Source organism: Pan troglodytes, chromosome 11 (genome assembly GCF_028858775.2).
Source record: "Pan troglodytes isolate AG18354 chromosome 11, NHGRI_mPanTro3-v2.0_pri, whole genome shotgun sequence".
Lineage (NCBI taxonomy): Eukaryota > Metazoa > Chordata > Mammalia > Primates > Hominidae > Pan > Pan troglodytes.
In genome coordinates, this window is record NC_072409.2 from 59,709,898 (window position 1) to 59,723,326 (window position 13,429).

Sequence of the window (13,429 nt, forward strand, 5' to 3'; positions counted from 1 at the left end):
CTATCAGACAGCCACACTTTAATGTGGAGTAGACTAGTCAGCTTTCTTCTACTATCTAACTGACACCATACACATTGTTAAAGAGATAATTTTGATTGGGGATGAAGATAGGGAATTTTGAAGCCAGAACATTCTGGTGATGGAGCAGATACTGCCGAGATGTTGGCCTCGGGACAGGCTGGAGGAGGAGGACACTGATAAACAGAGCAACCAGTCCAAGGGGTGGAAAGACCTAGGAAGTCTCCACATACAAATTTTGCTTCTTTCCTGTTTCTACACTGAACCCTGGGAAGGGTGCTTATTTCTCTCCTCACTGTCTTTCCCCAGGACCCAGAATTGATAGGTTAGTTGAGTTTCTGTGGGCAGTCTAAGGTTGTGTTACTATTTAAAATGTTAGTAACATTTTCAGATTCACTGAGATTCTTGCTGAGTGTGGTGGCATATGCCTGTGGTCCCAACTACTTGGAGACTGAGGCAGGCAGGAGGATCGCTTGAGCCCAGGAGTTGGAGGCTACAGTGAGTTCTGATTGTCCTGCGAATAGGAATAGCCACTGCAGTCCAGCCTGAGCACCACAGTGGAGACTCCACTTTTTTTTTTTTTTTAAGTTTAAAAAAGTTAAAAAAAAAAAAAGACAAAAAGGAAAGTTGATTTTTGGTTCTAACTCAGTTGTGACAAACGGTGGATATATGGTTCTGACCACATTCTAAATTGGACTTGATGGTGGGCAAGGGAAACTTCCAATGCCTATCCCCTCACTTTAAAAAAACTTCTCCTGGGCCAGGCGCGGTGGCTCACGCCTGTAATCCCAGCACTTTGGGAGGCCGAGGTGGACGGATCATGAGGTCAGGAGATCGAGATCATCCTGGCTAACACGGTGAAACCCCGTCTCTACTAAAAATACAAAAAGAAATTAGCCGGGTATGGTGGTGGGCGCCTGTAGTCCCAGCTACTTGGGAGGCTGAGGCAGGAGAATGGCATGAACCCGGGAGGTGGAGTTTGCAGTGAGCCAAGATGGCACCACTGCACTCCAGCCTGGGCAACAGAGCGAGACTCTGTCTCAAAAAACAAACAAACAAGCAAACTTCTCCTGTAGCAGTTTGCTTTGAGTTGTGGGTGCCACCTCCCTCACTGTCTTTTTCTGAGGGTACATAAATAAATTGCATCCTAGCTTGAGATCAGGAGCCATGGTTTTTAGTTCTCTGTGTCCAACACAATTCTTCTACACAGTGTCTTGCCCAATACATGTGTTGGTAATACTGACAAACATAGTTAATCTTCTTCTTTGAAGATTATCTGAAGCAAGATTTTGACCTTAGGTCAGCTTCCCCTGCAGTATGTGATTGGAAACTGAACGAGTTCAGATTTTAGTTTAGGTAAAAATATAACCAGAGAAGTTGCTACCAAGCATAGTTGACTTTGAGCTGACCTAACTTTTGGATTATGTACTCACTAAGAACTTACCTCTTATTAATTAAACAAATACAAGGAAATAAATAACCCAATAAAAACACTCAAAACAAGTTTATCCCCAAATAGTGTACTTGATGCTAAGGACAGACCTAAAGTTTGTTGAGGATAGAAATGAAAAATGAGGCAAAAGAAACCAGGAATTGAGATGTGTGTGTGCCTGTACCAGCACCCGTGTGAGCCCCTCGCAGGTAAGGACCCATGGTCCCTGCACATCAGTCTTCTGTTACTAAGTTTTGCATAAATTGAGTCTGGTGATTGGCAAGCTACATATAGCCAGCTGCGTGTTTGTTGTTTTTTCCGCCTGCTGGCTAAGAACTGTTCTTGCATTTTAAATGGTTATGTAAGTATCTATATGATCTCCTTGATTTTGCCTCTTGTAGTGGCAAGCCTAAAATATTTATTGTCAGGCCCTTTGAGAAAATGTTTCCTGGCTCCTGCCTCAGACCTCCTGGAAGCAGGGTGTTGGCTTGATTTGTCTCCTGTTCTGCAGTCTGGGAATAGTAGATCAGGATGCTGACTTGTGGGAAGATGCTGGCTGCATGAGATGCCCCTGTCTGCAGTCACTCATAGCTTGGAAAAGCAAAAAGGAAAAAGGGTTGGATCTGAGCACTGACAGACAGGTTTGCTTCTGGTTTCAATGTAGTAAGGTGACCTGATAACAAGGGCCACTTGAGAAGTTGCAAATGCAGATTTCCTCCGTGTTAGGTGGTGACCAATAAAAGCATATTTTGTTTTTAGGATGTAGAAAGGCTATAAAACTGCAATGTCTTTGTATCATCAAACATTTCTGTGTTTCCGATGTTTCAGATGTTCCTATTTCTCTGGATTGCAGGATTTCAACTTTGCAACATGTACTGTTGTGTTTCTGAGTTGTTGACTATTTCAGTTCCAAACAGTTCGTTATTTCCTGTCAGAGGAAACTTCAGAGTAACAATAAAGTGCTGGTGTGGGTTCAAAGGCTTGGAGAAATGAAAAGCAGTGGAGAAATTTTGTGAGGTTCCTTTGGCTTAGAAGGTTCAGAAAGGCTTTGAGCGAATGAATGTATGTATCAGTCACTGTTACTCCAGGTCCGTTAGCTGTTTCCAGACCTTTCTGTGTCCTAAAAACAAACATCATTTTGAGGGTGGGGACTGTGTCCTATGTTGACAGGTCTTTGTTTTCAAAGTCTGATGTACAATAGAGACTAAACGTTCAATGACTGAATGCAGTTCATTTTTAAATTTTTTTTTTTTTTTTTTGAGACAGAGTCTCACTCTGTTGCCCAGGCTGGAGTGCAGTGGCATGATCTCAGCTCATTGCAACCTCCACCTCCCAGGTTCAAGCGATTTTCCTGCCTCAGTCTCCTGACTACCTGGGATTATAGGCACGTACCACCACGCCTGGCTAATTTTTGTATATTTAGTAGAGACAGGGTTTTGCCTTGTTAGCCAGGCTGGTCTCGAACTTCTAACCTCAGGTGATCCACCTGCCTCTGTCTCCCAAAGTGCTGGGATTACAGGCGTGAGCCACCATGCTCAGCCGTATGTTTTAAATCTTATATTAAGCTTATACCACTGTTGATTGCCGTTGCTACAGTGGAGCTTATATTAATATTAGAAACACCCCTCATTTGAGTGGTACTTTACAGTTTATAGCAACCTCTACATAAAGCTGGGCATGGTGGCACATGCCTGTAATTCCAGCTGCTTGGGAGACTGAGGCAGGAGGATTGCTCCAGCCCAGAAGTTTAAGACCAGCATGGGCAACATAGCAAGAACTTGTATCAAAAAAAGAAAAAAAAAAACTTTCATGTTAAATTCTCACTTGATCCTTACCAAGAACCCTGTGAGGTGAGTGTTATTCACTGGATGCTTAGAGAACCTAGAGATCATACAGCTGGCTAGTGCGTACCAGGAACTTGAACTACTTATAAACTGGAGCAGTCGGAGAAAGCTTGGTGTGTTTGACATTGTCTGTCTCTTGGTCTCCAGGCCCCAAGAAGAAGCAAAAGCCTAATTCATCTTGGCAAATGCTGTAGAAGTTCTTGCTTGGATTTTCTTTCGCTAGACAGTTTTTGGTGGTGGTTTGTTGCTCTCCTTCAGATAAACATTTCTTGATAGTGCAGTTTCTTCCTTCAATATGTTCTTATTCTGGTGTGTACATCCGTTTCTCAGAATGTTTAGTAAACATTTCTGTTGCATACCCTAATGCCAGTTTCTTACCTACTCCTCAGTAGTGTGCTGCAGCAGTGGCTTTGGGACCTGGTGTAGACATTATGGGTTGCTTTATTCATTGCTCACAGTGACAAGGGGATCTTGATTGGTGCTAAGTCCTTGGATGGTTCCCTTGGCCTCAGTGACTCTGAGAGAGCCATCACTGCAGGTGTGATAAGTGCCAGGGTCTTCCTTTCTTCCTTCTCTCTCACTTTTTTTTTTTTTTTTTTTGAGATGTGGTCTCACTCTGTCACCCAGGCTAGTGTCCAGTGGCACAGTCTCAGCTCACTTGAGCCTCCTGGGCTCAAGCTGTCCTCCCACCTCAATCTCCTGAGTAGCTGGCACTACAGGCGTGCGCCACCACGCCTGGCTAATTTTTGTATTTTTAGTAGAGACAGGGTTTCACCATGTTGCCCAGGCTGGTCTTGAACTCTTGAGCTCAGACGATTCACCCACCTTGGCCTCCCAAAGTGCTGGGATTACAGGCATGAGCCACCGTGCCTGGCTTTTATTGTAATTTTTAAAGTCTATTTCTAATTTCATCTAAATTATGTTTTGAAATTTTCAATTCGTAGGGAACCGGCAGTCTCTCCCTTTTTATTTCTGCATGACTGCACCACCTAGTGGATAATACATCTGTTACCAGGCAGTGGCCTTTGATGATTTCCTATAGCTACAGATTCTACAAAAAGGAAAATTGGGTGCCTATTTATGCTTTGAAATCACATATAATTTCTGCCAGTAATTTTTGTTTCTAGGCAAGTACGGACTTTTTGAGAGGAGCTTAATAACGTTTAATTCAGAATTTAAAAAAAAGTCAGCCCATACCTGAAGTTTCCCGTGTCACCAATGGGATAACGATGCAGACTGTCAGTTTCACTCAGTTTATGTGATAATGGCATACAAGATAGAAGAATGAGGTCTTTTTCTAAGTTTAGAAACAAGGCTATTTCAAACACCTGAACTTTTTTTTTTTATAACTTGCTTGAATTTCGTCTGCTGTGTTTTATTAAGTCAAAAGAATTAGGAAGGCTTGTTGATTTTTGCATTTTCATTATTTTTAGTAGCTTGGCTTTGGCTCCACATTTGATACAGGAAACCTCACCTTTCCCCTCCCTGTCTCTTGTCTTTGCTGCCCCCTGCCTGGATGGAGTATGTTCCAGTATGATGGAGCAATTGTTTGTTTTTGTCTGTTGATTTCCATTAGGTGCAGTGGGCATTGGTCATTGTGCTAAGTATACCATGCAAGAACACATTCAGTTATCACGTTTATGGTATTTTAAATATGTAACATACTTATGCAGTTGAAACCATAAATTGTAAGATTTTTAGTCTTGTCCATAGATTAACGGTTTAAAATAAAATTATTGTGTCTTTTACTGACAGCTGGTTAAATCAGTATTTTCAAAGTATCAATTTACTAAGTTTTGACATGTGCCTCTATAAGGAATTCACAGTCTTCCTCTGCGTTCCCACAGCCTTTTTATTTTTCCTTCCCAGGAAAAATTTTAGAGACTACCAAAAGGATTCTTAAAGTATAAAAATGAATTTCACTGTTTTTGAAAATAAGTACTATTTTTTTCTTAATACCTGGCATTCTGCTCATGGTTGCAGCACTGTAAATTGCTGAAAGTTATAGGTCATTACACATGAAGAGGCTTAAAAATGCCGTTTGATCTATAGTTAACTACAAAATATGGAGGGGGAGCTATATGCACACAGTGTCTGCCATAGCATTAGTTATACTAGCAAAAAATCGGAAATGGCTTAAATGACTGCTAGGGATATGGTTAATTATATAGTAAATATTGCTATTTACAAATTTAAATTAACTAAAATTAAACATTGCATTCTTCAGTTGCAGTAGCCACATTTCACATGTTCAGTAGCCACATGTGGCTAGTGGTTACTGTGTTGGACAGCACAGCTATAGAACATCGTCACCATGGTAGAAACTTCTGTTGGAGAGTACTGCTAGACAGGTGCTTCTCAAACATTATTTTCCCCGTCACCTCCCTGACGGGAGGTGCTTCTCAAACGTTAATGTGCATATTAATCACATAGGGGCTCTAGTTAGAATGCATATTTTTATCAGTAGGTCCAAGTTAGGGCTTGAGATTCTGTATTTTTAACAGGCTCCCAGGGGTTGGCTACGTAATACCCAAAGGGTGGGGTTCTTGCCTTTATTCTCCAATTCTGATAGGAAAGGCATGTGTTTGAAGCTCAGGACTCCGTATGTAGGCTCACTGGCTTTATGGGATTAACCAGGCTCATTGCTAGGTGGTACTAATGTGTCCCTCTTTTCTGTGGGAACCATCATCTGATGGTGCCCCAGGTCTGGGAGGGAACGATTGACCTTGTGTGTTTCCTGTGGGGCCAACCTTGATGGTGACATTTAGCTGAGCAGCTCTAATAATTGTTTTTTCAACCTGCCTTTTGACAAAGCCGTTTATAATTATCTTTATCTTGGTGCCTATTATGGGGGTGGTGGTTTGTATGTATGTTTGTTTTTTTAAAGTGAAGCTATGTTTTAGTGTTATATGAGTTTAGTCAGGTTTAAAATTATAGGGTACACAGGGCTGTGCCTGTGTTGCCAAATTAGCACCTTCCTTTTGGCTTATTAATGGCTTCTTTGTAATTACAAATAAGAATGATCTGTTTATAGCTTAGCTTAGTGTATCAGAACTAGGAACATAGAGGTCTTAAATGTAACTATCAGCTGATTTTTTTTTTTTTTTTGGTCTCATATCTTATGAAAATTGGACTCATGCAAATTTGCATTCAAATTGTGACCAGGCACCTGTTAGCTGTGGGGCCTTGCCATGGGCAAGTTCCTTGAGATCTCAGGCCTTCTATTTTTGTATGTGAAAAAAGCAGGAGTAGGGTTAGGGTATAGGGTTTTTGGAGGATTAATAGGCAATAGCCATAAAGTACTTAGCACGGTGTCTGGCATATTGTTAATGTCCAATCAGTGATGATGTGTTTCAGGCCCCCCTTTTCCATGGTGTTCACAAAGGCGTAGGCATTAGGGAGCTTGTGCATATATACCAAAGCTGACTATTCAAACAGCCAGAAATAAAATCCGACTCGACTCCCTTTCTGCACCCTCTTCTTACCAACTCACTGCAGAAGACTTATTGAGCTGTGTTGACTGGACCCAGGCCAGTGGCGTGGAAATAGCTATCATGCTTGTGAAGATGTTCTGAGTTGTCAGAGTGATTGAATCCATGATTGGTCTGGTGCCCAAGCACCAACAATCATGTTTTTGTTTGTGTGTTTGTTTTTTAAGAGACAGGGCCTCACTCTGTCACCCAGGCTAGAGTGCAGTGGTGCCATCATAGCTTACTGCAGTCTCAAACTCCTGGGTTCAAGCAGTGCTCTCTCCACGGCCTCCCAATGTGCTGGGATTACAGGCATGAGACACTGAGCCCAGCTGGGATTTCTTTTGGTGTGAAGGCCAGTGATCAGTCACTAGTAGGTTTTGGAAGGCACAATAGGTGTATAGTGGAGAGGCAAGGTTCTTCAGTGGAAAGGATATAAGCTTTCTAGTCACACCAGCCTGAGTTAGAATCTGTCCTCTGCCACTTTTTACTTGTATGACCTCAACCAACTTACTTTACTTCTGACTTCAGTGTCCTTTCTGTAAAATGAGTCTATTAATAATGATATTGATAATAGCTAAAATTGAGCATGTACTATGTGCCGGGCATTACCTTGATTTCTCTACATGCACTGTCTGATTAAATTCTCACAACAACCTTAGAGAGGTGGGTCTTGTTACTGCTACTGCCTCTGCTTTACAGATGGAGGAAACTGAGGCAAGGAGAAATTAAGTAACTCACCCAAGGTAAAGGGTGGAGCATGGATTTGAATCCACACTTTCTGACTACAGACTGTACGATGTGATCTTTTTTTTTGAAACAGGTTTATTGAGATATAATTCATATACCATACAATAAAAGTATGCAACCAGTGGCTTTTAGTACTGTATATTCACAGAGTTGTGTGGCCATCACCACAATTCATTTTAGAACATTTTCTTCACCCCAAAAGGAAACTGCATACCCATTAGCAGTCACTCCTCATTTCCCCCAAACTCCCATAGTCTTAGGGAACCAGTAATCTTTTAGCCTCTGTGGATTTGCCCCTCCTTGACATTTCACATAAATTTGTCATTTTATGTCACATAATTTGTCATTTTATGTCTGATTTCTTTTGCTTGTTTTATATATATATGTGTGTGTGTATACACACACACACACACACACACACACACATGTTTTCTGGAGGCAGAGTCTCACTCTGTCGCCCAGGTTGGAGTGCAGTGGCACAATCTGGGTTCACTGCAACCTCCGCCTCCCCAGTTCAAGTGATTCTCCTGCTTCAGCCTCCCCAGCAGCTGGGATTACAAGTGCCACCACACCTGGCTAATTTTTTGTGTTTTTAGTAGAGATGGGGTTTTACCAGGCTGGTCTTGAACTCCTGAACTCAAGTGATCCACCTGCCTCGACCTCCCACGGTGCTGAGATTACAGGCGTGAGCCATCGTGCTTGGCCCTGCTTATATTATTTTTAAGGATCATCCATGTTGTAGCATGTGTAGATACTTTGGTCCACCTTATTGTTGAGTAACAGTTCATTGTATGGATATACCACATTTCGTTTATCCAGTCATCAGTTGATGGACATTTGGGCTGTTTCCACTTGTTTGCTATTTTAAATAATACTGTTATGAACATTTGTATACAAGTTGTTGTGTACACATGTATTTTCAATTTTCTTGAGTTCTGTGATGTACTTGTTGGTTTTGTTTTTCTTTTTTTCTACCATGTGTTCATAATGCTCTTCTGAGAGGAAGAAAACAGACTTTCTTACTTGGGAGTGGTCAGCTTATTTGCTGCTACAATATTAATGATGGAAAACCCTTATCAAGAGTGCTTATCCTGTGATGGGTACTGAGCAATGCTTTCCAGAAGCATTACTTTATTCAGTTCTCAGAATTCTAATAGGGTAGGGATCTTGACCTCATTTTGCAGATGAGGCAACCAAGTCTTACCAAGTGAACTGTTCCAGATCACAGAGCTTGGAGAGTGTGTAGGGGGACTGAGCTTAGACCCAGGTGTGTGTGACGGCCTCCAGAACTCCTGCCACTGTGTTATGTGGACACCATTGTCTACCTCCCACTGGAAGGTTTACCAGCCTGAATTTTACAGAGTGCTTTCATGGGGTTTGCCTGGTTTCACCCTGTGAAATGGGTGATGATGCCATCGTTTGATGAAGCAGCAGTGGAATTGAGTGAGCGCCCAAGCTCATGGGTGAATTGAGGCGCAGTCTTGGATGGAGGTCTGTTTTTGGAGTTTAAATTTATTGCTGTTTGCATTTCAACACAACTGCTTTGAAAGCTACAGGTTGCCTCAGGCACCCTGTCATCCTTTCCCAATTCTTTTTTTTTTTTTTTTTGAGACTGAGTTTCACTCTGTCACCCAGGCTGGAGTGCAGTGGCACGATCTCAGCTCCATGCAGCCTCTGCATCCCAGGTTCAAGCGATTTTCTTGCCTCAGCCTCCAGAGTAGCTGGGACTACAGGCATGTGCCACTACACCCAGCGAATTTTTGTATTTTCAGTAGAGATGGGGTTCCACCATGTTGGCCAGGCTGGTCTTGATCTCCTGACCTCAGGTCATCTGCCCGCCTCGGCCTCCCAAGGTGCTGGGATTACAGGCGTGGGCCACCACGCCCGGCCACCTTTCTCAATTCTTTATTATCTATTTAAATGCACACTAAAAAATTTACCTTAGGTAAATAAAGGAGAATGTGGTTAAAAAACACAACTCAAAACCTGGCACTCTTCAGTAGTAGGTCTGGGATCTAGTTGTGTTGATTCTGGTGACCTATCACAAACCCCTCTCTAAGCTTATTGCTTTTTGCTGTTAAACTTGGTCATAAGCAAGCTGTGTCCATTGTGAAGTGTGTGCTGTGAGCACATCGCATACACTAGATTTAATCATCCAGTGCCGGCACTCAGTGCATTGTGAAGGGAGGGTAAGAGCTGGTGAAATCACATGTGAAACTGAAATACTTGTGGAATAAACGATGAAAGGGTTTTGTTTGTAAAACAAACGCTACAGAAAGTATTGTTGGATGCGGTGGCAACTAGTTTATTGCTACCAAGAGGGGTTTAAGTTTGAATAGACCACAGGTAAGTGCCCTGAAGCCAAAAGGACTTGGTTTATAATGTTAAAAATTATTCGTTTTTGGAAGAACAAGAGTTGAACTCATTTTCTGCCTTCTCTGGGAAAAAGCATTTCCTGTTTTGTTATTAGACAGCTGTTTCAAAGTTTTGTCCAGTAAGCAGAATTTTGACTAAATTCTTCACAATAGTTAAAAATAAGACCAATTTCCTGGGGGCAGGTGGGGAACTATAAAAGTCCTCTTTTCATCTGGAGGTAGGTTTACCTACCAGCCTAGGCCAGCTAACTGTTTCTTTACACTATCCCTTTCTAAGGATTTGAGTTTGTTTGTAAAATGACATAGCAGACACAACATAATACCAGAGGGGGCTGAACATGGTGGCTCACATCTGTAATCCCAGCACTTTGGGAAGCCAAGGCAGGAAGAGTCTCAGGAGTTCGAGAACAGCCTGGGCAACATAGTGAGACCTTGTCTCTACTAAAATTTTAAAAAATTAGCCAGGTGTGGTGGCATGTGCCTTTAAGTCCCAGCTACTCCGGGGCTGAGGCAGGAGGACCGCTTGAGCCCAGGAGGTTGAGGCTGCAGTGAGCCCTGATTGTGCCACTGCACTCCAGCCTGGGCGACAGAACAAGATCCTGTCTCAGACATACACACACACACACGCATGCACGCACGCACGCACCAGAGGGAAATATCATGCAGAAAACCATTGGCCCATTTATTGAATGGTGTCCTCCCAAAGTTTCACATCTGCTGTTTGGAGCCTACTGAGAACCTGGCTGATTTCATTTAGTGCTCCCTCTGTCTTACTTTGTCTTTCCTTCCTTTCTTTCCTTTCTCCCTCCTTTCCTTCTTTCCAGCTATCCAGTAACATGTATTAAGGACTCAGCATGTGGAAAGCACGCATGACATTGTTCATGGAGACGAGGGTCTGGAGTCAGGCAGCAGCTCGGATCCCATCTCTGACAGTGGTGGGCTGTGTACACTCTCTGGCCTCAGCTTCCCTATTTGTAAAATGGGGATGATGGTGCTAACTCACAGGGTTGTGGGCATTCAGGGAAAAATTGTATATTTAGTACTGGGTGTGGTGCCCTGCCAAATGTTAATGACTTCCTTCCTCTCCAGTTTTCACACTTATCTTGTCTCCCATTTCTGAGGTGAGTATGCATTTTAAGGCTCCCAAGCCATAGATTAAGCTGTTTTGACATGTCTGTCCCTGCTGAGAACGTGAAATCCTGTGTGTGTTATTAAACAGTTTACTGCCCGGCCGCACTGAGTACTCGCAATGTCTTGAACACACCTTGCAGGTTACCCCTCCTGGCTCTGAACGGGCTGTTCCCTCTATGCAGAACGCCCACCCACCTGACCAGTTAGTCATCCTTCAGCATGGAGCTGTGGGAGAGGGAGCCTCCCTGTGGTTCGGACATACCTCCCTCCACCGCAGGCCTCTCATCCTCAGTTAACAACCCGCCTGTGCCATCAATTACACTGTTTTGTGGTTTTTTACACCTTTTTTTCTAGAGACAGGATCTCACTGTATTGCCAAGGCTGGAGTGTGGTGGCATGATCATAGCTCACTGTAGCCTCCAACTCCTGTGCTCAAGTGATCCTCCTGCCTCAGTGTCCTGAGCAGCTAGGACTATAGGCACATGCCACTGCACCTGGCTAGATTTTAACATTTTTCTTTTTGTAGAGATAGGATCTTGCTTTGTTGCCCAGCCCAGTCTTGAACTCCTGGGCTCAACTGATGCTCCCACTTCAGCCTCTTAAAGTGCTGGGATTACAGGCTTGAGCCACCATGGGGGCTGGCCTCACTTCACATTTTATGTAGTTGCTATAACCCCATCACTCACCCTGCTCCAGCCCACGTCACCTTTTCTCTTTCCTAAATGTACTAAGCTTGTTTCCCACCCCAGGGCCTTTGCATTTGCTGTTCCCGCAGCAATCTGGAGAGCTGTTCAGATTTTCCTAGGATTAATTCTTCCCAGTCTGCCATCCCATGGCACTTATTACTACCTGAGATGATGATATATATTGACTCTTGTCTGCTTTCTCTGCTAAAATCCTCCCTGTGAGGAAACGACTTTGGCACATATCCCCCTGGCAGCATCTGACATGGCATAAGTACTCAGGGAGTATATGTCGAATGAATGAGCCTCTTGGTTGGCTCTTGTACTTGCACTGAATTGTAATTGCTTGTTTACACATCCCACCTCCCCACTGGGCTGTGTGACTTCCTTAGCATCATGACTTGGGGTGATTTGTCTTTCTGTCCACAGGGCCAGGTGCATGGTTGCTTTTGGGTCTGTAAGTATGGAAGCTAGGAATCTTTGAGAAGGCACATCCTTAAACCCATAAGCTCTTCTCATGGAGGTAGCTGTCCACCACAAAATGTCCTTCTGATGCCATTGGTAGAACAAGTACTGGTTGGAGCAGGCTGCAGTTGTTCTTACGTTCTGATGGCCATCCTCTACTGTCCCCTCCCCCTTTTCTTTGTCAGGTCTTTGCCCTGTGCTGTTCTTTGGACCCTGAACAAACCCTTCTCCCCACCCCGCTAATCCTGTCCTTTCCTTCAGACCTCATCTTGGTGTCCCTGGCTCATGGAAACCCTCCCTGGCCAACCTGCCTTGATCAGACGCTGGCTCCTGCAAAGCTTCCTGAGGGCAGTGCTTTATTTGTTTTGCTCTTCATTTGTTCCTCAGAGCACATTGCACTTGGTCGACATTTGTTGAATGAATGAGTAAAGAATTAGTGATGACATATTTGCATACCCATGTTCATGGCAGCGTTTTTCACTATAGCCAAGAGGTGAAAGTAACCCAAGTGTCTGTTGACAGATGAGTGGATAAACAAAATATGTCATATACATACAATGGAATATTATTCAGCCTTAGAAAGGGAGGAACTTCTGACATACGCCGCCACCACGTAGACGAACCTTGAGGACATTATGTTATGTGAAGTAAGCCAGTCACAGGAAGACAAATCTTGTGTGAGTCCACTTATATGATGTGTCTAATGTAGTCAAATTCGTAGAATCACAAAACAGAATGGTGGTTGCCAGGAGCTGAGGGGAGAGGGAAATGGGGAGTTGTTTGATAGGCATGAGTTTCAGTTTTGCAAGATGAAGAGTTCTTGAGTTCAGTATATTCTGAAGTGTGAATATACTACTGTCTTAGTCAATTCCTACTCCTGTAACTGGGAAATTTATAAAAAACAGAAATTTATTTGCCCACAGTTTTGGCTGGGAAGTTGAAGATCAAGGCAACAGCAGATTTGGCATCTGGTGAGGGCAGCTCTCTCCTTCCAAGATGGTGTCTTGTTGCTGTATCCTTACATGATAGAAGAGGTGGAAAGCAAGGGGGTTTAGCTCGGTCCCTCCAGCCCTTTTGTAAGAGCACAAATCCCATTCGTGAGGTTGGAGCCCTCTTAATCACCTCCTAAAAGCCCCACCCCTTAACACTTACTGCATCGGGTCTTAGGTTCCAGCACATGAGTTTTGGTGGGACACATACATTCAAACCTTAGCAGGTGCTACACTGTATACCCTAGAAAAATGAGAGGTTAGGAGTGCCA

The 13,429-nt window shown here is 43.3% G+C and overlaps 1 protein-coding gene across 13 annotated transcripts in view; it reads left to right on the plus strand.

Annotated features, from left to right (window-relative positions):
• The window catches only part of TJP2 (tight junction protein 2), a 133,211-nt gene that overhangs the window by 67,049 nt on the left and 52,733 nt on the right, over positions 1–13,429 (plus strand). Inside the window, exon 1 of one of the 13 annotated variants that reach the window (XM_054658161.2) lies at positions 1,641–1,659. The exons of the other annotated variants lie outside the window; for them this stretch is intronic. The gene's annotated coding sequence lies outside the window, so the exon portion shown is untranslated. Of the gene's footprint in view, positions 1–1,640; positions 1,660–13,429 lie in introns of those variants that run through there. 13 annotated transcript variants of the gene reach the window in all.